The 21,623-nt window shown below is 47.9% G+C and overlaps 1 protein-coding gene and 1 long non-coding RNA gene across 5 annotated transcripts in view; one reads left to right on the forward strand and one right to left on the reverse strand.

Annotated features, from left to right (window-relative positions):
- Positions 1 to 2,649: 2,649 nt before the first annotated feature.
- Positions 2,650 to 21,623, forward strand: part of KIAA0040 (KIAA0040 ortholog) — a 39,909-nt gene continuing 20,935 nt past the window's right edge. For all 4 annotated transcript variants that reach the window (XM_086342437.1, XM_086342438.1, XM_086342439.1 and 1 more), the window contains exons 1-2: positions 2,650 to 3,112; positions 20,909 to 20,988. The gene's annotated coding sequence lies outside the window, so the exon portion shown is untranslated. The remainder of the gene's footprint in view (positions 3,113 to 20,908; positions 20,989 to 21,623) is intronic.
- Positions 4,894 to 6,855, reverse strand: LOC147356329 (uncharacterized). Its single transcript, XR_015142721.1, has 2 exons — positions 6,750 to 6,855; positions 4,894 to 5,313 (listed from the first exon to the last, which is right to left on the reverse strand). It is a non-coding gene; the product is annotated as an uncharacterized LOC147356329 (long non-coding RNA).

Here is a 21,623-nt window from a genome sequence, read left to right on the forward strand (position 1 = left end):
GAGGGATTGGGGGCAGGAGGAGAAGGGGATGCCAGAGGATGAGATGGCTGGATGGCATCACTGACTCGATGGACGTGAGTCTGGGTGAACTCTGGGAGTTGGTGATGGACAGGGAGGCCTGGCATGCTGCAATTCATCGAGTCACAAAGAGTCGGACACGACTAAGCGACTGAACTGAACTGAACCTCTTGACCACTCTCAAATATCTTTACTAAAAACATGAAAAATAATGAGGATTAAAAAAAATGTAACAGCACCGTGGTGGCTTGTGGCCATCTATGAGGTCTCAGACCTGGGATTTCACTGCTAAGAGAATAAAGCAGTAGGTAGTGCTCTAACCTGCTGTTTTGTAAGGACTGCGTCATCCACCCAGAGTGAGAACATCCTGGTCAGTCGCCCACTCCTTCACTTCTACCATAATTGCATCTTCCTCATAATGCCAGTCCCTCCACAGACTTGGAAGACTTACAAAATACCGTGAGCAAATCTGCCTTTTTGCCCACTGCTTTCTCTGCCACAGAAGAGACGGCAGAGAAAGCAGTCTCACTTATCGAGACATTACAGAGATACAACTTACGGATTTGTGTAAGTGGCTTCAGTCGTGTCTGACTCTATGCCCACCAGACTCCTCTGTCCATGGGATTCTCCAGGCAAGAACACTGGAGTTGGTTGCCATGCCCTCCTCCAGGGGATCTTCCTGACACAGGGATCGAACCCACGTCTCTTATGTCTCCTGCCCTGGCAGGTGGGTTCTTTTACCACTAGCGCCACCTGAGAAGTGCACCTTATGGTTAGGCCTGGGATTTTCTTTCCACCATTGATAGCCATGACCATAAAGCCCTAGGCTCAAGTCAATTGCCTCACTTTCTCTTCTTTAGTTGCTTTCTGTCCTCTCCTCTAAAAGCAACCCTAAAAATGGTCATGTAGGCCAGAACAAATGTGTAACATTGCTCCAGCTTTCCAGGAAAGCATCTTCTGTACTCCTTCCTCAATAGACTTCATTCCAGGCCTGAATGTGACCCTTGCTCACATGTGGGATTCCTTCACAGAAGGGGCTTTCCTCCTCTACTTGATGATATAGTAGTAAAAGGATAGCTGGAGGGACTGGGAACAGACTCTAATCTGGGTTCCACCACTTATGAGTTATCTGACTGTGCAGAAGTTACTGAGCTACTTTGAACCTCAGATTCTCATCTGTAAAATGAGGATGATACTACATCTCACAACTATGTTGCGAAAGGCTGAGTGATACGTTATGTGCCAAGCTCCTGGCACACTGCCATGTCCTTAGCATGAAAGGAAACCTCCATTCCCAAATCCTCAGGCCAGCACTCAAGGCCTCATTCCACCCCTGCCCCGTCCCCATCCCTTGCTCAGGGCTCTGTTAGACTCTGGCTTTCAGCTCAAGAGTGTCAGAGGAACCAGTTCTATTAATACATAGGTAGACAGCTGTAACTCAGTGAGGTTACAGAGTGAGTGTTTCCCACCTTGGTTAGCACATCTGCTAAGAGAAGCTCTTCATCCTGACCCTTCTAAGCAATCTCTCCAGCCCAATCATCCAATCTCTGCTGGCCCTACCTGACCACCTGTTAGCCCACCTGGAATCCACCTTCCCCCTCTTCTTGTTCAAATCCAGACTGAGTTTTCTCCACCCAAGTTTCTGGCAAGGAGGTCTTATCTAATTTCCTTCCATTGGAGGAAAACTTTTCTTTCTCTCTCTTTCCTTAATGATCCTTGGCAGTTCTGATGGGAGTGCTGGGTTTTCTCTTTGGTCTTTCAACTCAGAGCCATTTGGTTTCTCTGGCGCTGACAGAAACAGATCTCTCATTCCTCCGTGGAAACAGCTGGCAGCACTAGTCATTTTTAACACCCACCCGCAGAGGCCAAAGGACACCAGCTCTCAAGCACAGGAGGTGGAGGGCGAGACACGGCTCAGCACCTGGCCCCTGGGCAGCTGGCAGAAAGAGTCAAGAGGGCAGCATCTCAGGTCCATGACATGGAAGGACCCTTGGACACTCCAGGGCCAGGCTTCTCACACACACAGCACCTGGAAACACTGAGCTCCCTGCCCTGAGTCATCAGAAACTTTGGGTCTGGAGTCCTTCCCACATGGTGGGCAGCTCTCTCATTTCCTAGCTTCCCAGGGGCTGGACACCTGACCCACTAGATCCAAATAAAGAGTGGATGCAGGGCAATACTGAGGAGGAGAGGGGAAGCAACTCTGAGACCTCTGTGAAGGCATTTCCCCTCCATCTCTGCTTCTGACAGCTCCTGCTGGAACACACACTGTTTCTTACGGCCGTGCAAAGCCTTCTCCAAGGTGTTGCGTGTACCCCACCAAACACAGCGCTGACCAGGGGCCGTGTGGTCACTGGACTCCGTCCAGTGAAGGCACTAGAACCTTCACCCAGTGTGCCCCATGGGCTCCCTCTCCTGCACCTCCCACCCTCTCTCCAAGAAGGCTGCTCCATTAGGAAGGGCTGGGCTGTTTTCACTTAAGCCCACTTTCCCTCCCAAATAGGTCTCAGGTCTCTGGGAACTTTGTTCCGTCCCTGAAAGCCACTGAGGGACTGGTTGGTTCCGCAGGCAGGCAGGGGAGCGGCTGTGTCCCGCAGGAGGCGTGTTCCGGGACGGCCGGGGCACCGACACGTAAGGGCGGGGCGGGGACGGGGGTAGCCGGCGGGAAGCCCTGGCAGGAGGGCACGTCCGGGCCGTGTGCGCCCAAGTCCAAGGGCACCAGTCCTCCGCGGGCCCGGGCCCGGGGTGGAGGGTGTGGGCCGAGCCCAAGACGCGCGAGGGGTAGCGAGTCTGATTCAGGAAGTCGAGACTCTGACATCAGGGACAGGACGACGGAGTGGAGTGAAACCTCAAAAATGCGAAGCGTCCGCCCACGGGAGGGCAGGGGACACAGAGGGCGCCTTTCTCGCCACCGGCGGCAGGTACGCGCGGCGCAGGGCGGCCCCCGCTGACCCTCCCCTCCGGGCCAGGACCGCGCGGGACCCGCAGGGGCTTCCGAGGAGACACCCGGGACCTCGGCCGCCTTCGCTGGGGCGGCACCCGGCGGATCCCCGGGCGACCGCGCCTGCAAGAAGCCCTCTGGTGGGACTCAAAGGTGAGTCTCAAGAGTTTGTGTGGTGGTTGTCTCTGTGTGTGTGTGTTTAAATACTTTTTAAGTTGCCTTCCTTTGGCAAGGGGACTTCCTACTCCTTGCCTCTAGAAGGATGTCCAACCCCAGAGATCAGTGAAATTTGAAGATCGTTTCCAAACAGCTTCTTGCCCCTCACTTCCAGGGTTCCCCCACGCCCGCTTTGCAAGGATTCTCAGCAGTCTTACATCTGCTTCTGGGCTGAGTCCACATGGGTTCCTAGCCGCGTCTGGGGTGGAGTTCTCAGACTAGTTGACAACAGCTGCCAGCAGAAGCGGCTTGAAAGGGACAGAGGGATATTCAGTTTGCCACAGAAGAAGTCAAGACCTGAGACCCTCCAAAAAGCATCCCTGGCTCACAGGTTTCTAAATTGTTCTAGGCGAAGCCGAATTTTCAAGGGGTCTAAGAAACTGGCCACAAGGAAAATACGGCCTGGAGCCAGGGCTGGAATGGGAGCCTTTCTGCTATTTCCTGAGCCTCAGGGGATTTGCTGTGACCCAGACTGCTACCTAACTTCTCTGCCTCTCTCAAGGGTCCCGGTTCTACTCCCCTCCCCACCCTTGAATGAGGACACAATGAGACCTGGTTCCCTAGTGTTTTGAAGAACTTCACAGGAATACATTGTGTAATAGAGTTAAATAAACTATAGACATTAGCTTGTGGGAACACCAGTCTTGCCCAACCGAAAGGGAAACTGAAGCAGACAAGCAGGGCTTTAATTTCTCAGAGAACACTGGCAGTCCACTTGCTGCAAGAATTCTGTTGAATGAGGAAGGGTGGTACCCTTAAGCGTCTGAGAAGCACTTTTCTCCCAAAGCTGTTGCATTTTATTCACTCAGCTCAAGTGCGTAAGAACCTGAAGGTAATCTGAAGGGACCCTCATTCTGAAGTCCTGCTGGGTAAGGGAAGAGCCTTGATTTATATGGAGCAGGATTTGAAGACAGCACTGATGCTAGGCTGTTCCTAACCTCGGTTCTAATGGTTTCCAAGTTCCACCTACAGAATTCAGCAAAGATGTCACCATCAACCTCCTGGTCTGATGTGTCTACCTGTTGCCCAGTGCTGGGCTGGGGAGGCAGATGTATTGAAAAATCTGATCAAGTCTTTCATTTTATCTGAGATTCTGGCTCCCCATCCCCAGTCCAGATATAATTTTAGGAAAGAAATGCATTGAAAACCAAATGTTTCTCCAGCCTTCAAACTTTGTTAATATTTAACCCATGGAATGGGCTTCCCTGGTGGCTCATGCATGTGTGTGTGTGTGTGTGTGTGTGTGCTAAGTCGCTTCAGTAGTATTTGACTCTTTGCAACCCCATGGACTGTAGCCCACCAGGCTCCTGGAGTGGGTTGCCATTTCCTACTGCAGGGGATCTTCCTGACCCAGGGATTGAACTTGCATCTCTCATGCCTCCTGCATTAGCAGGTGGGTTCTTTACCACTAGCACCACTTGGGAAGCCCCTCCCTGGTGGATCAGTGGTAAAGAATGCACTTGCCAATGCAGGAGACATGGGTTCAATACCTGGGTCAGAAAGATCCCCTGGAGAAGGAAATGGCAACCCACCCCAGTATTCTCACCTGGGAAATCCCATGGACAGAGGAGCCTGGCAGGCTACAGTCCATGGGGTCAAAAAAGAGTTGGACATGACTTAGAGACTAAACAACAATAAACCTGTGGAGTAGAGAAAGGATGTTTTCCACCCTCTCCCCTGAATACTAACCCCAAGAGAATAATGAACACGCAACAAGCTGAGTTACTGATTTCATCAAAGAGAGATATACACCCATCCCATCCATTCATTCAGAGTTACTGTGCTCACTGCGTGTAGGCCATATGCCAGGGCCTAAGATAATGGTACAGTCTTTGCATCTGAGGACATGCTGCTGCTGCTGCTAAATCGCTTCAGTCGTGCCTGACTCCGTGACCCCATAGACGGCAGCCCACCAGGCTCCCCCCTCCCTGGGATTCTCCAGGCAAGAACACTGGAGTGGGTTGCCATTTCCTTCTCCAATGCACGAAAGTGAAAAGTGAAAGTGAAGACGCTCAGTCATATCCGACTCTTAGCGACCCCATGGACTGCAGCCCACCAGGCTCCTCCATCCATGGGATTTTCCAGGCAAGAGTTCTGGAGTGGGTTGCCATTGCCTTCTCTGTCCAAGAACATGAAATCTGGTAAATGAGACAGAGAAACAAAATATAGTTACCCCCGGTGGTACAGTGGATAAGAATCCGCCTGACAATGCAGGGAACAGGAGTTTGATCTCTGGTCTGGGAAGATTCCATATGCAATGGGGCAGCTAAGCCTATGTGCCACAACCACTGAGCCTGTTCTCTAGGGCGCAAGAGTCCCAACAAGAGAAACCACTACAGCAAGAAGCTGGCACACTGCAGCTAGACAGTACCCCCCACTTGCTGTAACTAGGAAAGCCCTCACACAGCAACAAAGAGCCGGGGCAGCCAAAAATAATAAACAATAAAGTTTAAATAAAAAGAATAGTATCTATCATCATAGCCATAGCTATGGATTACTGAAACAATGCAAAGGGGGAGTGAATAACTCCCCCAGGGGTCACCTGCAGAAGTGATGGATGAGCAGGTGTTGAAAATGATTAGGCATTCCCAGGAAAAGGGTATTCCAGACAAAGGAAAGAGCATCTGCAAACTCAGTGGTAGGTTGGGGGAGCTGCAGGTAATGCAGATTACACTACTATGCAAGGAATGATGAGCTCTTTCCTGTGGCAGTGGGAATTCGTTTTTTAAACAGGGAAAGAGTATGGTCAGATCTGTGTTTGGAGAGAGAACTAATGGCCGGATGGAAGCCGGGTTGGAGAGATAAGGAACAGAAATAAGGAGGACCTCAGCTAAGAGAATGGCAGAGGGAACTGAGAAAAGGGGCATGGACTTTTGGTGGTTTAGGAAGTAGAGTCAGAGGTACCTGGAGACCAAGTGAATGTGGCTAAGGAGGAATGAATGGAACGGAGGATTATAAGGTGTTGAGCTGGGGATGGGAAGGTGCATTGTGATGCTTGTAATGGAAACCACGTGAACTGGAGGAGGAGTGGACTTGGGAAGCAGAGTTTGGGAGAAAACATTGAACACTTCAGACATGTTTGAGTTGGATGTACTCAGGAGATGCCTGGGTGTAGATATATGGGAGGCAGTGGGTACACAGGTCTGGAACCCAAGGAGACGTAGAGGTTGCTCTGATGAGACTATCTCAGATGCTGTGCAGAAAAGCAGTGTTGAAGGAAAATAAACAGGACTGTATTACACTCAGTGAGATCGCTTGACCCTGAAGGGTCTTGAATTGGTCAGTAATGGCCTACAGATCTTATTTTCATATCACACACTGACTTCCATATGACTCCCATGAGATGACCATGGTTTCCCCCAGCTATCTTGCAGGATGATACCTAAAATGTTGGTGAGAACCCTGGGTTAACAACACACAGGTGGTGAGGATGCATTTAACCAACAAGCAATCCCCAGGAATCACTCCCCGACATGAGAACTGAATACTTTAGTTGAATTGTAAGATCTGCAGGCCATCTCCCCAGAACTCATACCCCAAGTCAAGGCATGGCACTTGTGTGGGAGAGTCCTACCTTCATTAAAACAAGAAGGACAACTTTCTCAGATGAATTCTAAACCTCTGTAGAGTGGTCCTTTAGGTCTGGCTGCCAATGCCCAGATCAGGATTTTATGTGAGCTGGTACAGAAGGAAAAAAACACCTTGAACTTGGAACTGAACAGACATGAGTTCAATTCTTGCCTTGACCACTTATTAGCTGCCCTTGCACAAGTCTTTGAATATCTCAGCTTCATTTCCTTTACATTTAAATTGGGGATAATTATGTCTCACCAGGGCAATAGTTAGGATCAGAATCAAATTGAAAAAGAAAGTATATTTAATGTGCTATATAAATTGTTGGTTCTATAAAAATGTAAGGGGCTTTTATTATTATTACTAATCTTTCCCCTTGAAGTCATCAAATCAGATGGGCTGTGTAGGTGTAGGATTTGGGCAGTATCATAGGCCCAATATTTGAAGGCCATAATTATAGAAGTCTCCTTCCATCAGAGCAGTGATGGGTATCTGCTTCTCTTTTTACTCCTTACCTAACATGATCAAAGACCAAAGAAGTGAATGGTCTCCTAAAGCGAATGCAGGTTGTACACTGACCAAGAGCTCCTGGAAGCTCATAGGGCTAAAGCAGCCAGGATTCCACTTACTAAGGCACAGACCAACCCCATTTGCAGCTGAGGCCACCCAAAAGGGACACTTTTTTTTTCTGTAATCCTCATCAGTGTGCTAGTTGAACCAGCAGTAGCCCTGAATCCGAGCATTTTCAATGGCTTAGATGTCTCTGTGGTTTTTCTGTCTCCCAGCCAGAGAAGCCTGACATATTCCAACCTAGTGAAGCTCAAGTTTTATGCCAACATTAGAACTTTCAAATAAACAGACTTCTTATAGGGGCTGGTTGTTGAATGAAGAAAAGGAAGTAACCATAGACTCAGAGACTTCAAATGGAAAAACACTTTAGAGATGAGCCAGCCCCTCCCCCTCACTTCACAGATGAGCAAACTAAAGTTCAAGAGAGGGAAGTGTGTGCTGGGGTCAACAGCTGGCTAATGGGGGAACCAGCATCCAAGTCCTCGCACAGTGAACATTCTCTGGGGTTTCTATCACCTGGGCCTCTGTGCCTCACACACGGGGGCACAGGCAGGCACTCAGGTTGGCAGAGGGGAGAAGTGGAAAGATTGTACTTAAAGGCTGCATCCTCCCCCCAGTGGCCCCTGGGAGTAACCCTGGGGATAACCAGGAGCAGCCCCTCCTTTAAGGGGCTTCTCAGGTGGTGCTAGTGGTAAAGAAGCCACCTGCCAATGCAGGTTAGACATAAGAGATTCAAGTTCAATCCCTGGGTCAGGAAGATCCCCTGGAGGAGAGCATGGCACCCCACTCCAGTATTCTTGCCTGGGTCTCACAGAGTTGGACACAACTGAAGCAACCTAGTACACATACACACACACTCCTTCTTTACAGCAGTCTCTCTACCACACCCCAGCCTTCTGTTTCATCAGTGTCAAGCCTCAAACTGTTCTTAAGAATTCCCAGAGATTCCCTCAAGAAGGGATACAGTACTGGGTGCCTTAATGAACTAAAATCTGGTTTGTTTGGGTTTTTTGTTTTTTTCTTAATCTTTTTTTTTTAATTAGAGGATAACTGCTTTGCGATGTTGTGTTGGTTTCTGCCATACAACAATGCGAATCAGCCAAAAGTATCTATCCCCTCCTTCTTAAGCCTCTGTCCCACCCACCGCCGTCCCATCCCTCTAGGTCCCAGGTTGAGCTCCCTGTGTTACATAGCAGTTTCCTGTATCTGTTTTACACATGGGAGTGTATATATGTCAGTGTTACTCTCAGTGCATCCCACCCTCTCCTCCCCCACTGTGTCCACAAGTCTCTGTGTCTGCATCTCGGTTCCTGCCCTGCAAATAGGTTCATCAGTACCATTTTTCTAGATTCCATATTTATGCCTTAATAGACGATATTTGTTTTTCTCTTTCTGACTTACTTCACTCTGTATAACAGACTCTAAGTTCATCCACCTCAATTCAACTGACTCACATTCACTCCTTTTTATGGCTGAGTAATATTCCATTGTATATATGTACCACAACTTCATTATCCCTTCCTCTGTTGATGCATATCTAGGTTGCTTCCATGTCCTGGCTATTGTATATAGTGCTACAATAAACATTGGGGTACATATGTCTTTTTGAATTATTAAACCTATTTATTAGTGTTTCATGAAACTTGTCATGAAGACTATTTCCAGACCAGACCATTTTTGGGTCATCATTACACGTCAAAATGATAGTCAACTCACTGTTCAGTGGAAAGGCTGTAAGTGAATCACAGGAACTCATGAGACTCATCACAGGCACAGAAGAGACAAAACAGTGGAAGGAAAATCTGCAGCACAGTTTTGGATAGACAGTCCCCAGGGATACCAAGCAGCTCAGGTTTCCGACGTGTCCCCAGCATCAGCCCGAGCCATCTGAGCAGAGCACAATCTGGGGACGTGAGTGGGAGACCAGGCAAGGGTAGCTGAGCTCCCAAACAAACTCCACCCAAACACAGGATTCCTTTCTGAGGGTAACTCCCAAGGGACTGTGGTAGTGACCGACCCGAATCCCAGCCCTGGGAAGAGGCTTCCTCCCACGCTTGTAAGCAAACTGCTCCATGGAATTTGTTGCTAAGAAATGAAAGGAAACCTAATCACAGCCATGTTTCTTGATCAGAACTGAAGATTTGTAAGTCATTGCAGACTCTCAACTGTCTTTCTCTTTTTAACAAAGAGCAAGCCTTGCTCTCAACTGTCTATAACTCATTCCTCTTGGGATGTTTTTCAGTAGACTTTTATTCTTCTTAAATACAACCCTGATTTCAAGCTGGATAAGCTTAAGGAAAGCCCATCTACAACTTCATTTAGTTTTCCAGGCAAGTTAGAAAAGACAATTGGCAGGAGAGAGGGGAAAAATATAATAGCAATAAGGATGTAAAATCGCTCAGTTGTGTCCAGTTCTTTGTGACCCCATGGACTATACAGTTCATGGAATTCTCCAGGCCAGAATACTGGAGTGGGGAGCCTTTCCCTTCTCCAGGGGACCTTCCCAACCCAGAGATTGAACTCAGGTCTCCTGCATTGCAGGCAGATTTTTTACCAGCTGAGCCACCAGGGAAGCCCTCAGCAATAAGGATAGTTGGACATAATAATATTAATACTTTTAGTCTTCTATTGTCAAAAGTTGGGGGTACATAGGTTTAGAGATGGGTGTGGAGGCAAGGGTTTAGAGCAGAGAATTAGGCAGGGGAAACTGGGACATTCAATTAGCTTTAGTGTCATGGGAGCAGAATGGCATGCAGTGCACATGCTGGGTCTTAACCTAAATGAGATGTGACTGTGGCCACCTTAAATAAGAGGAAAGCTGCACACGAGCCAGGAGCCTCTGAGATCCTGGGGCTGTGTCCTTTCAAAATTTCTGATCCTAAGTCCCTCTGCAGATCCACCAAAGGGACAAAGCACCAGCTTTCAAAAGCCCCTCTGCTGTAAAGGCTCCATAGCAGTCCAGGGCTCCAGGGAGCCTCTCAGGCACACTGGCCCAATCCCCCAGGAGCTGGGGTCACAGTGACTTTCCCAGAGATCAGGGACAGGGAGTAAACACATGTCCACCCAACTTTTCTTGCTCTCACAGATCTGCAGTGTGCACACTAGGCTCTCCATAGCTATTGGTTGAATCGTGGTTCTAAGACCTTGAGGCATACAAAAGTGACAGCCGCTGCTCCCTCCCCCCACCCCCACCAGGCTGCTCTACCAGCACATCAAGCATATCATGGTTGTTTATGTTCTGCTGGGGAGAAGCAGTGGGGCTGGAAGAGAACACGCCACTGTCAGGGCCAGCCCTGCAGATGCACCTCATCTGTCAGGCTCCTTTCTGATTCTTGACTGATGGCTCCCACCTTCACCTCCCTCACTCCACCTTCCAGTCCTGACCTGAAACATCCCCTCCTGCCCAAGGCCCACAGTCTGCCAAGCGGCAGTTGCCAGAGCAGTGACAGCCATGGCCTAGATGAAAACCTCCAGACTCATTACATGAGTGACCCACCCTATCCCATAATGAGACTTCCCAGGGAGAGGGGAACACACAGGCACAGCGTACCACCCAGACATGACCTGCTTGCTCAGAGTGCTCCTGGTTTCCAGAAGAGAAACTCAGAGCCTTCCCTGCAGGATGTTTGGCCTGACGCCTTCTCTGGCTCAAGAGAAAAGCAATGATGTGCCGGGTGCCTTAGGACACTCGCTGCTGTCCAACTACTGTGTTTGTGCAGTTTTGCAGGGAAATATTATTGACCCCTCTGAGGAAAGAGCTGATTTTTACTGTGTCTTCAGTGGATAGATGGCACAGGTTTCCACAGCAGGGTGTGGAAAGAATATCTCATGTTCAGGTAGAAATACTGCATTTCCCCCACCCTCTCTGGGACAAGAGGAAGGGACACAGTCACAGGGCATGTGACACATGGGGAAGAAGGTCTGATGCTCCTGACTGACATTTTCCAGGAATAAGTCTTCAGATGTTTTAAAAAAATAAATTATTCTTTCAAGAAGGAATACTTGAACCACTGAGGTATGTGGTCATTCGGTATTTGGTACTGGAGGGAATGAATACATACACACCAAAAAGATAATCAAATCAACAATGTTATACTTCTTAAACCTTAATAATAGAAACTATATCATTGTTTTCCATTTATCATCTATCAGCTTTTAAGAAATTTTGTATTATCTCCTCCCATTTTTTTATGGAAGTGAAATTCACATTACAGAAAATCATTTTAATGTGAACAATTCAGTGGCATTTAGTACATTCACAAAAGGGATTGATTGAAAGTTTTAGTTGCTCAGTCATGTCTGACTCTTGTGATTCCATGGACTGTAGCCCAGCAGGCTCCTCTGTCCATGGAATTTTCCTGGCAAGAATACTAGAGTGGGTAGCCATTTCCTTCTCCAGGGGATCTTCCTGACCCAGGGATTGAACCTGGGTCTCTTGCATTGCTGGAGGATTCTTTACCATCTGAGCCACAAGGGAAGCCCATAGTACATTCACAATGTTGTATTAATAGCATCACCACCTCTAGTTCCAAAATATTTTTGTCATTGCAAAATAAACCCCAGACCCATTAAGCAGTTACCCCTTATTGCTCCCTCTTCCCAGCTCCTGGCAATCTGCATTTATGGATTTATCTGTTCTGATAGTTCCTATAAATGTATGCCCTTTTGTGTCTGGCTTATTTCATTTAGCTTAATGTTTTCAAGGTTCATTCACATTTTAGCCTTTCCTGGTGCTTCGTGCTCTTTGTGGCTGAGTAATTATTCATTCTGTGTATTTACTATAATTTGTTTAACTGTTCATCTGTTGATAAACGCTTGGGTTGTTTCTATCTTTTGGCTATTGTGAATAGTGCTGTTATGAACATGTAAGTACAAGGATTTGTTTGAGTACCTATTTTCAATTGTTCTGGGTAGATACCTAGGAGTAGAATTTTTAGATAATTGGGTAACTCTATGTGTAACTTTTTGAGGAACCATCAAACTGTTTTCTCTAACATTTTAATCAGCAGATGTAAATTCACTTCCTTTCTTGAGGATAAGAGGCATATGAAGTGGCATGCTTTCCCACACCTGGTCCCTTGTTTGTTGCCTTTGATCTTATGCTTTAAGGAAAGATATTAAACTCTGCTTCTTGTTGTCCTAGAGATGCAGAGTTATTTGGATGCTTGAGATAGAAAATATTTGGGGGACTTCCCTGGTGGTGCAGTGATTAAGAATCCACCTGCCAATGCAGGAGACATAGGTTCGATTCCGAGTCCAGGAAGATTCCACGTGCCGCAGAGCAACTAAGCCTGTGTACCACGACTATGAACCCATGCTCTAGAGCCCATGAGCTGCTGCTACTGAGCCCACACGCCACAGCTACTGAAGCCTGTGCGCCTAGAACCTGTGCTCTGCAACAAGAGAAACCGCTGCCATGAGAAGCCTGTGTACCACAGCTAGAGGATAGCCCCCACTCTCTGCAACTAGAGAAAGCCTGCGTGCAGCAACAAAAGCCCAGCACAGTCAAAAAGTAAATAAATTATAAAAAAAGAAAATATTTGGGTAAACTACAAATCCTTCTTGGCGCGGTTAAGTAGTAAGCAAAAGGTAACACCAGCAGCATTTCTGGAGGACTGTTTATGTGCCAGGCATTGCATTAAGAAAGTCACATCCTTGCTCTCACTTAATCCTCATAGTCCAACTATAATACCTATTTGACATAGGAGGAAAACTGAGGCCTCTACCAAGAGTTAAGTTCTCTTCCTCTGGCTCCAGAGTGTTATTGATAAGCCTCTCCTACAAAGAAACTGCAACTGCCACCAGTGATGAATCAGAAGCTGTTCTGTTATGGTCCGCTTTGGCAGATGGATAAAGACGCAGTTATAATACAGTGTGACCAGTGCTATGACAGGTGTGACAATAGGGAGGAAATACGCTTAGCCCAGCTCTTAGGTGACAGACTTACCAGAGGAGACAAAATCTAAGTTCCTGTTATTATTTCATTTATAAGTAAATGAGCTTTTGTGCCACTTGGTGAGGCTGGACCCTCCCCCATCCTCCTTTGGCACCACCAGTTCATCATTCCTTGTGCCCAGTGTCTGGCACACAGTAGCTGCTCATTACACACAGGTTAATAAACATATGTGCTTCTGCAGATGGAACTTCCAGGCCCTGTCATGCTGCTGCAGGACTGCAATGCCTGAGACTCCACTCATTTGCTTTCTTGAAACAGCTGTGGGGGCTTCCCTGGTGGCTCAGTGGTAAAGAATCCACCTGCCCATGCAGAAGACATGGGTTCCACCCCCAGTATGGAAAGATTCCACATTCTGCAGAGCAACTAAACCTGTGCACCACAACTTCTGAGCCTGTGCTCCACGACACGAGAAGCACCACAAGAAGTCCACACCACAACCACAGTGTAGACCCCACTCGCCACAACTAGGGAACAGGCTGAGCAGCAGCGAAGACCCAGCCAAAAATAAAGAAAGAAATAAGCAGCTGTGGCCCAGGTACGAGGGAAAGGAGATGAGGAGAGGTCTAGAACAGCTTTCTTTGTTCTCTCAGTCTGAAAACATCAGGAGACAAGAGAAGGTGGGGAGCAGGGTGGGGAGAGGGGCAAGGCTGTGAAGACATCTCCCCGTGCCCAGGTGAGGAGTCTGTAGAGGTGCCTGGGATCCTGGAACAGACACGGAATGAACTGCTAAACCACTTTCTGAAACTCAAAGTTCTCCCCTTCATCTCAGGGTTGAGTTATTGCATCAAGACTTCCAAACTCATGGCTATCTCATATCTGAGGCAGTTCACCTCGGCCTACAGGGACAAGCAGCAGCAGCCTGGTGGAAAGATCTCTACTCTCCCCGGTGGGTAATCCCTGCTCCTCTTTCCCAGGGGTTTTCAGTGAGATTCGGCCCTCACCTACCTTCCCTGGTTCACATTCAGCCCCTCTGTTACAAAAGAAGAGTTGTAAAAACTCTTGGGAGCCCTGCTGGCCTTGCTTTAGAAGGCAGAAGCTGTCCCAGCCTGGCTCTGGTTGCATTTTATTTATTTATTTACGCTGGGCCACGCTGGGTCCTCTTTGGTATATGGGCATTCTCTTGTTGTGGTGAGAAGAGGCAATTCATTGAAGAAGAGAAGAAGAGAAGTGCGCAGACTTCTCATTGCTGTGGCTTCTTTCGTTGTGGAGCCTGGGCTCCAGGTGCACAGGCTTCAGTAGTTGCAGCTCACAGGCTCTAGAGCACGGGCTCAGTAATTGTGATGCATGGGCTTAGTTGCCCCAGACCAGATCTTCCCAGACTAGGGATTGATCCTGTGTCCTCTGCACTGGCAGGAAGATTTCTTAACCACTGGACCACCAGGAAATCCCTCTGGCTTCATTTTTTTCTCATACACATTTCTTTAAAGTCTTTGTGTGTGTCAAACACTTTCCTGGAGGCTGTGGGGGAATTTAAAAACCAAAACCAGGCACAGGTCCCACCTGCAGGGACCCTCTGCCTATTCCTAGGAAGCTGCCCAGCTCAGCCCAGCCCAGCCGCAGTCATGCCCCCTCATCTAGAGGTGGAAGAAACAGCCTCCCCCAACCCTGGGAATGAGAGCCTGTCCTGGGATCTCTGCTTGCAGGTGCCACCGTTTCCTTGCCCACCACCCAGGCTCTGGACTGTGCCACTCGCAGCATCCCCAACATCTGCTTCACCCCTGCTTGGCTGGCTCTTCAGGCTCAACTTAGCTAAGGTCTTCTTGTTCTTCACAGGCTCAACTTAGCTAAGTCATAAGCTGCTACTCTGGGTTCCTCCCCAACTGTGAAAGCAAGGTCTTCTTGTTCTGCACAGGCCCCAGTCCTGGTCCCTCCACTGCTGCAGCCCTACTGTGTTATAGCACCTTGACCTGGCCCTGCCGAGGCCACTCCAAAGCTCATGGAGATATGAGGGTTCAGGTTCCCAGGGATGACTGTGGGCACCCTGACCTGGAGGAGGTAACATACAGCCTCACACAGACACTCTCAGCTCTCCCAAACCCATAACCATTCAGTTGGTTCACTAACCAATCGACAAGCATTTATTGAGCATCTACCATGTACCAACACTGAACTAGGCATGGGGGATTCCTAGAGGAAAAACCTCTCAAATAGTCTACATCAAGTGGAAAAGTGGATATGAACAGCATCTGTACCACAAGTATACAATAGGAAGACTACGTAAGTATCCACAGTATCTTACATTCATTGTCAGGGAGGTAGGTAGGAGAGGGACAGAAATGTTCAACTGTGATGATCTCTATGTAACTGTGATTCCAGAATAAGTCCCCAGGTCACTAAATTCTTCTTTTTCTTGCCCTGTCTGCTGAGGGCTGTTCAGTACACATAGGTCAGAGTTTGCTCTAGTTTTATAGGCCAAAGCATTCCTCATGGGCTGTGCCCAGGACACCCAAAGGCATCTTGCCATACTACACACGGGAGTCATCAATCACTGTGGTCCCTTCTGCATCCTTGAACTCCCCACTGCTGGATTACAGCAGGGGCCACAAGCTCAACACCCACGGGGCCTGACAGATAAAACTAACATTTATGGAATGTGGGCCAGGCGCTGCTTTAGCCACATGACAAAGATGATTCAACTCATCTGATTTCCATAACAATTCAATGGCAGAGGGTCTATTCTGATTATTCTTTTATATCTGAGGGACAGAGGGGTAGAGGGACTTTCCTAGGTCAGACAGCTAGTGAATGGAGGAGGGCAAACAGCCTTTGACCCAAGCTGGTCCACCTGAGAGAGTAACACAGGTAGTGTGGGAATCCCTACAGGACTCGCTGGAAGTTGTGTCTCAACCGACCTCTCTTCACTGACCACATCTACCTCACAGGCTTCCAGCTTGCAGCCTATGATCTCAGGTTGCCCTTCTTACACAAAAAACTCATTTGGTTTCCACCAACCTTGGGCTAAATGTTAATAGTACTGTTACATGGGTAGGCTAACTGAGTGAGTGAGTGTGTGTGTGTGTGTGTGTGTGTGTGTATGAAAGAGTTGTTGTTGTTGTTTAACTGCTCAGTTGTGTCTGACTCTTCGACTCCATGGGCTGTAGCCTGCCAGGCTCCTCTGTCCATGGGATTTCCCAGCAAGAATACTGGAATGGGTTGCCATTTGGAGCAATCTCTTTGATCTTAGGCCAGCTGGAACTGACTTTGGTTACCCTCATGGCCCCAGATTGGAATTTGGGATTATCTACACATTTAAGAATATACAAAGAAATAAAGCATGTTTGGAGTTGAGAGGGAAGGAGGCAGAAAACTGACTAGCCACTCAGATTTTCTCACGCAATAATCTGCTTTCATGGTTAAACATGAAAAACAACCCCTGGGCAGGTCCTTGGCCCAGTGCATCATCTTGTTACCCCTGCTCTGTCCTTGGACATTCAAGTCAGAATAAGGAAGGAGGTGAAGAGGGAGAGCAAGTCTCCCAGTAGCATCTCTTCTCCTCAGGCCACAGCTTTAGGAACCCTCACCTTGGGCCAAGCTGTTGCCTGGAATGCCATGGATTAGAGCAGCTGGCTGGGAGAGTGAGCTGTTTGTTGCCATGGTAACAGTGGCAGATTCAAACTCTCCAGATCTGGGCCCGATGCCTGGGCCACCTTGATTGGCTTCTTTCTTTGAGCCAGCTGTGCTTTCTTGAACAGCCTGGAATCCCTTCATTCTCATCCTCACTGCATTTAATCATCCCATTCTCCCGGCAGGTGCCATTTCAAATCCTACCCTCCTCGAAGCCTTGCCTAGATTCCCTCATTGGAATGAACAGCTTCCTTCGTGCTGCTCCCATAACCATGTGCTTGCGTTTCCCTTGGGACATTTAACTAGTCATGCTTCACTGTTCCCCTGTGCTCATCCATTTCCCAGGCAAAAAATAAATTCCTTGATTCACACTCTGTGTCTTTAGTTTGGAATCCCTTACCCAGGAGGTTGGCAGCAAGTTTCACGTCTTGTTAGGCAGATTAGCTGGGAGAGCCTTAGAAAAAAGAAGCTCCTTGTGCGCACAGTAGGTTCTCAACGGATGTGAACTGTATTGAACCGTGGGCCATAGAGAGGGGAAAGGGCAGTTCCCTGGCCTCGTTGGACTCAATTGTGTCGACTACCCAGGCTCAGGGAAGGAAGTAAAAAGCCAGCCAAAGGAGTTCCTCTTTCTGAGGAAAAAAAACAGGGAGAACTTTTTGCAGTAATACCAGTGAGGCACTGAGACGCTGAATGTAACACACACTTTCGCTACTCCGTTGACTTGGCGTCTGAGAATTACCAAATGCAATGTTAGCAATTCCTGACAGCAAAATGTGTCAGGAACACAGCCAACTGGGGCTTTCCAAAAGCATGGCAATAGCCTCACTCTCATGCGATTTATAATATTCAGTATGGCCTCCTGTGAGGCAAAGGCCCGTATCCATTTGAGGCCAGCGATCTTTGGAAGTCAGGTCTCACTGCTGTCATTTCTGCTTTCTGGCACTGACAGCCTCACTGGAGATCCAAAAGTAGCCAGTCACCAAAAAAGGCCTGCAGAGTGTGCCTGCAGTCTGGAATGCCCCCGGCTATCTGGCATCTGAGCCCAGGTTGAATGAATTCTCCAAACCCCAAATACTGAAATTCCAATCGGTAGATTTTTTTTTTTTTCCTTTTCCTGAGTATCTTCTGCGTGGCCACAATGCTGGGTGCAAACTCAGAAACCAGCGAATGAGCCCTAGATATTTAGGGGCAGAAGAACTGCCATGTCTGCCACGATTGGCTGTGAGACCTTGGGCAACTCATTGAATTTCAGTGAACTTCAGTTTCCTCATTTAGAAATATGGTCATTCTCTAATTCAACAAATATTTTCCAAGAACAAAACAGGTACAAATATTTTCCAAGAACATGTCCCATCAAATATTTTTCCAAGAACAGAACAGGTGAGAATACATTCTGTCTAGAAAGGAAACAAGTTTCACATCTTGTTAGGTGATTAAATAAACAGTGACTCTAAAGTGGGTTGCGGGCTGTGGTGACAGTACAGGGACAGTGACAGGGTACAGGACAGGGGTTCTAATGAGGTCGTGGGAGGTTTCCTAAGGGGCTGCTGTTTCAGCTGAGACTAAACACATAGGGACCCGGAGACTGGGGAGTACTGGTTGAGGTGGGATTGGGGGAGAGTTGGGGGGATTTGAGATAAAGACACTTTCATGAGGCCCCAAAGCAGGAAGGCCCACGTATCTCAGGGAGTCTGAGAAATGGAAGGTTTTATAAACTGGAAGAGTGACTGGTTGCCATTGTGGGTTCCTCTCCTGTAGCTTTTTGGGAGTTAATACAGTCAGGAGAGTATCACGCTGGGAAATGGAAAAACTAGAACCTGTTCTGCCCTTGGCCACTGACCAGCTTTGCAATTTTAAACCAATTTTGAACACCCATTTCTGTTCTTTAGTTTATTCATCTGTGAAATAGGGCAAGAAATCCCATCCCTTCTCACATTACAGTGGATTTAATGAAGAAATGTTTGCAGAAGAGAAGTTGTTAAAAAATTAAAATGAGTTATAAGTGCAGGGTCTATGCTAGGACTTTCCCCAGTCATAAATAAATTCAAACCCACTCAGGCATCAGTTTTAAGACTGGAGAAGTGATTGCACCACGGTTTTTCCCCCCTCCCCTCTGCCTCCCTTCCCAAGGGATCAGGAAATAAATCACAGTTTCTTTCTGATTGGTTTGGTGATATTTCATTTCAGTTCATAATCGGATATTGTCTAAGGGAGAAAGTACGCTATTAATAAAAGTTATTTTTTTAATTGTAATATTTGTGATTACCAAGCCTGGCTGGTTAGGGCAGACTGCCCATGAGCCCAGGGTGGCCCTTAATCCTGCTGTGGCCAAGGCATACTTTGAATTACCGGAGGGATCAGGTGAGAGAATGAAACATTGACATTGCTACGTCTCTCCTGCTCACCAACATTCAGGGCTTTCCTGTTACACCAAACCTCTGCTGAGCCTTCCAAGCCCCCTGAAATCTCACCCACCTTTCTCAAGAGGTTTCTTCACTGCCTTCCCAGTCCCAAACTCTGCACGTGCTGGCCTCAGTACCCCAGCTCTTGCTTTCCCATCCCATCCAGCTCAGCCTAGCTTCCCTTCTCTCACTCGAATGTCCAATCCTCAATGTGATTACACCCAGTACAGGGGCCCTACACAACCTCCATCTCCTCCAGGCTGCCTCTTCCTTAAAACCTAAGCCAACAACCATCACTCTCCCTTCTAACTGTGCATGCATTTTGGCACTTTCTGATATTTATCTTAGACTTTAATTGCTTGTATTATTTTTGAAAATTAAACATTATCAGTTTATCAAGACTCTCATGTATATATAACTTGACTTGCACAACAACACTGGATGGTGAGTGGGGTCAGTGGAGTTATTATCTTCCCGTCTGAGAGATGGGGAACCTAAGGCTTGGGATTCAGGGACCTGCACTGTCGCCTGGCACGACTTACCATGTTCTAAGTTTCATTAAGAAATTCTCCTAACTTGGCTCATTGTTATGTGGCAGCAGGGATGGGACGGGAGTTTGGGAGAGAATAGATGCATGTGTATGTATGTCTGAGTCGCTGTGCTATTCACCCGAAACTATCACAACTGTTAATTGGCTATACCCCAATACAAAATTAAAAGTTAAAAAAAAAAAAAAAGAAATCCTAGGCTGTGAACCAGATCATACACTTCTCTTTTCCCCCTCAGCACCATGCTGATCACACAGCAGATACTTAACTAACATTTCTTGGAATGAAACCCATATGCAACTACCAGAAAAATAATTGGAATGGCATATTTCACTGATGCAAATCATCACTATTAGTACTATTAGCCTCCTCATAGATAAAGAACAGGATGTTTGCAGAATTATTTTTATTTTAGTGACCCAGTAAACAACTTTAGGGAGGCTCTCGAATGTTCTATACAAACCTCCCCACCCCCACCCCCGCCCCCGGCAGGCAGTCAGAGGGCAGCCACCCCTGCAGTTTCTGCTCCTGCTCACACCAAGCAGCCTGGCCCCACCGACTCTTGCCTCTTGCAAAGGATGGAATGTGTTTATCAGAACCTGCCCGGCAGGGTGGACATGCTTGACCAGCCCTTGGAAATCTGGGGTCATTTGGGCACACGGAGGATCCACGCTACCTAGCACCGCAGCACTGGCACCTCGAGGGGAAAGAGGAGCCTCACTGGTTGGGGTGGGGTCGGGGTGGGGTCCACCCATGCATCCATTCGGGGTTGGAGGCAGGAAGACCTCCCAGCATGGCAGCCAGTTCTCCAAGAACTTCAGGCCACTGTGACTACCTGGCAGAACTGAGGGGTGACGGCTGCTGCCCTGTCCCTACATCAGCCTGGAGTAACACCAGTCGTGACTCTTAAGAACAGCCTAGGTGCACATTCATTTGCCCTGCTGCTCTGACACAAGGACCCAGGCAAGTGCCCACTTCCAGGCGGTGGTTGACTTTGGAAAGTGCCTGCGTACAGTCAGGCCTTCAGAACTGTGCCAGCAGCCTGCCTCCCCCCAGCCCCGTGCCCAGTGCCCTTCTGCAGAGGTGGACCATGCCATCACTTTCTTGTGTCTCTTCCCAGATTTCCCCCATTTGGGAGAAAAAGAAATCGAGGCCCCAAGCGACTGAATGAGCTTCCTGAGGACACACATTAAGTCACAGGTAAGAGTTTAAACTGGCTTCTCATACCACCATGAACTTCCCCTATGTTCCCAAGCTATCTTTTAGCCAAGAATTCAGCTTGTATGAAAATCTACAAGAGTATAAACAAATAAAACCATATATTATTCAAAGCCAGGCCTAGGGGTCTAGAGCCTCATAGACTGTCCACAGAGGAGCAGAGCAGAGCACTCACTTCAAGGGCACTCCCAGGCCCTTCTCTGGCTGCTCCAAGCCAACTCCCATCTCTGGGACCCTCTCCTGCCTTCCAGCCAGCAGGAGAAGGACTACACGTCCTGACCGTTTTGCCCTATCAAAATGTTCCCACCCGATGTCTTATTTCTTCAAGATACTGATACTTTGAGGGTTGGGCTGATAAAATATATATACATACATACATTGGGCTGATAAAATATACATACATACATAGGACTGCTAAGGAAAGATAAAGCTTAAGGCTGGTGTAGAACCTGCTGGGAGAGAAGGTCAGAGTTCCCTGGCCTCTCCCACCATCTCCCCCACCTCCCATTGGCCCCATATGCTTTCCAGAGTGTCTTCCATAATACTTTGAGGTCTCCAGGCAAGGATGGAGCAGAAGTGGTGGATAGGGAGGATGGGGTAGGGCTGAGGGAAGAGTG

This window comes from Bos grunniens, chromosome 16 (genome assembly GCF_055505025.1).
Source record: "Bos grunniens cultivar Pamir isolate PY7600 chromosome 16, Bosgru_T2T1.0, whole genome shotgun sequence".
In the NCBI taxonomy this organism is placed as follows: domain Eukaryota; kingdom Metazoa; phylum Chordata; class Mammalia; order Artiodactyla; family Bovidae; genus Bos; species Bos grunniens.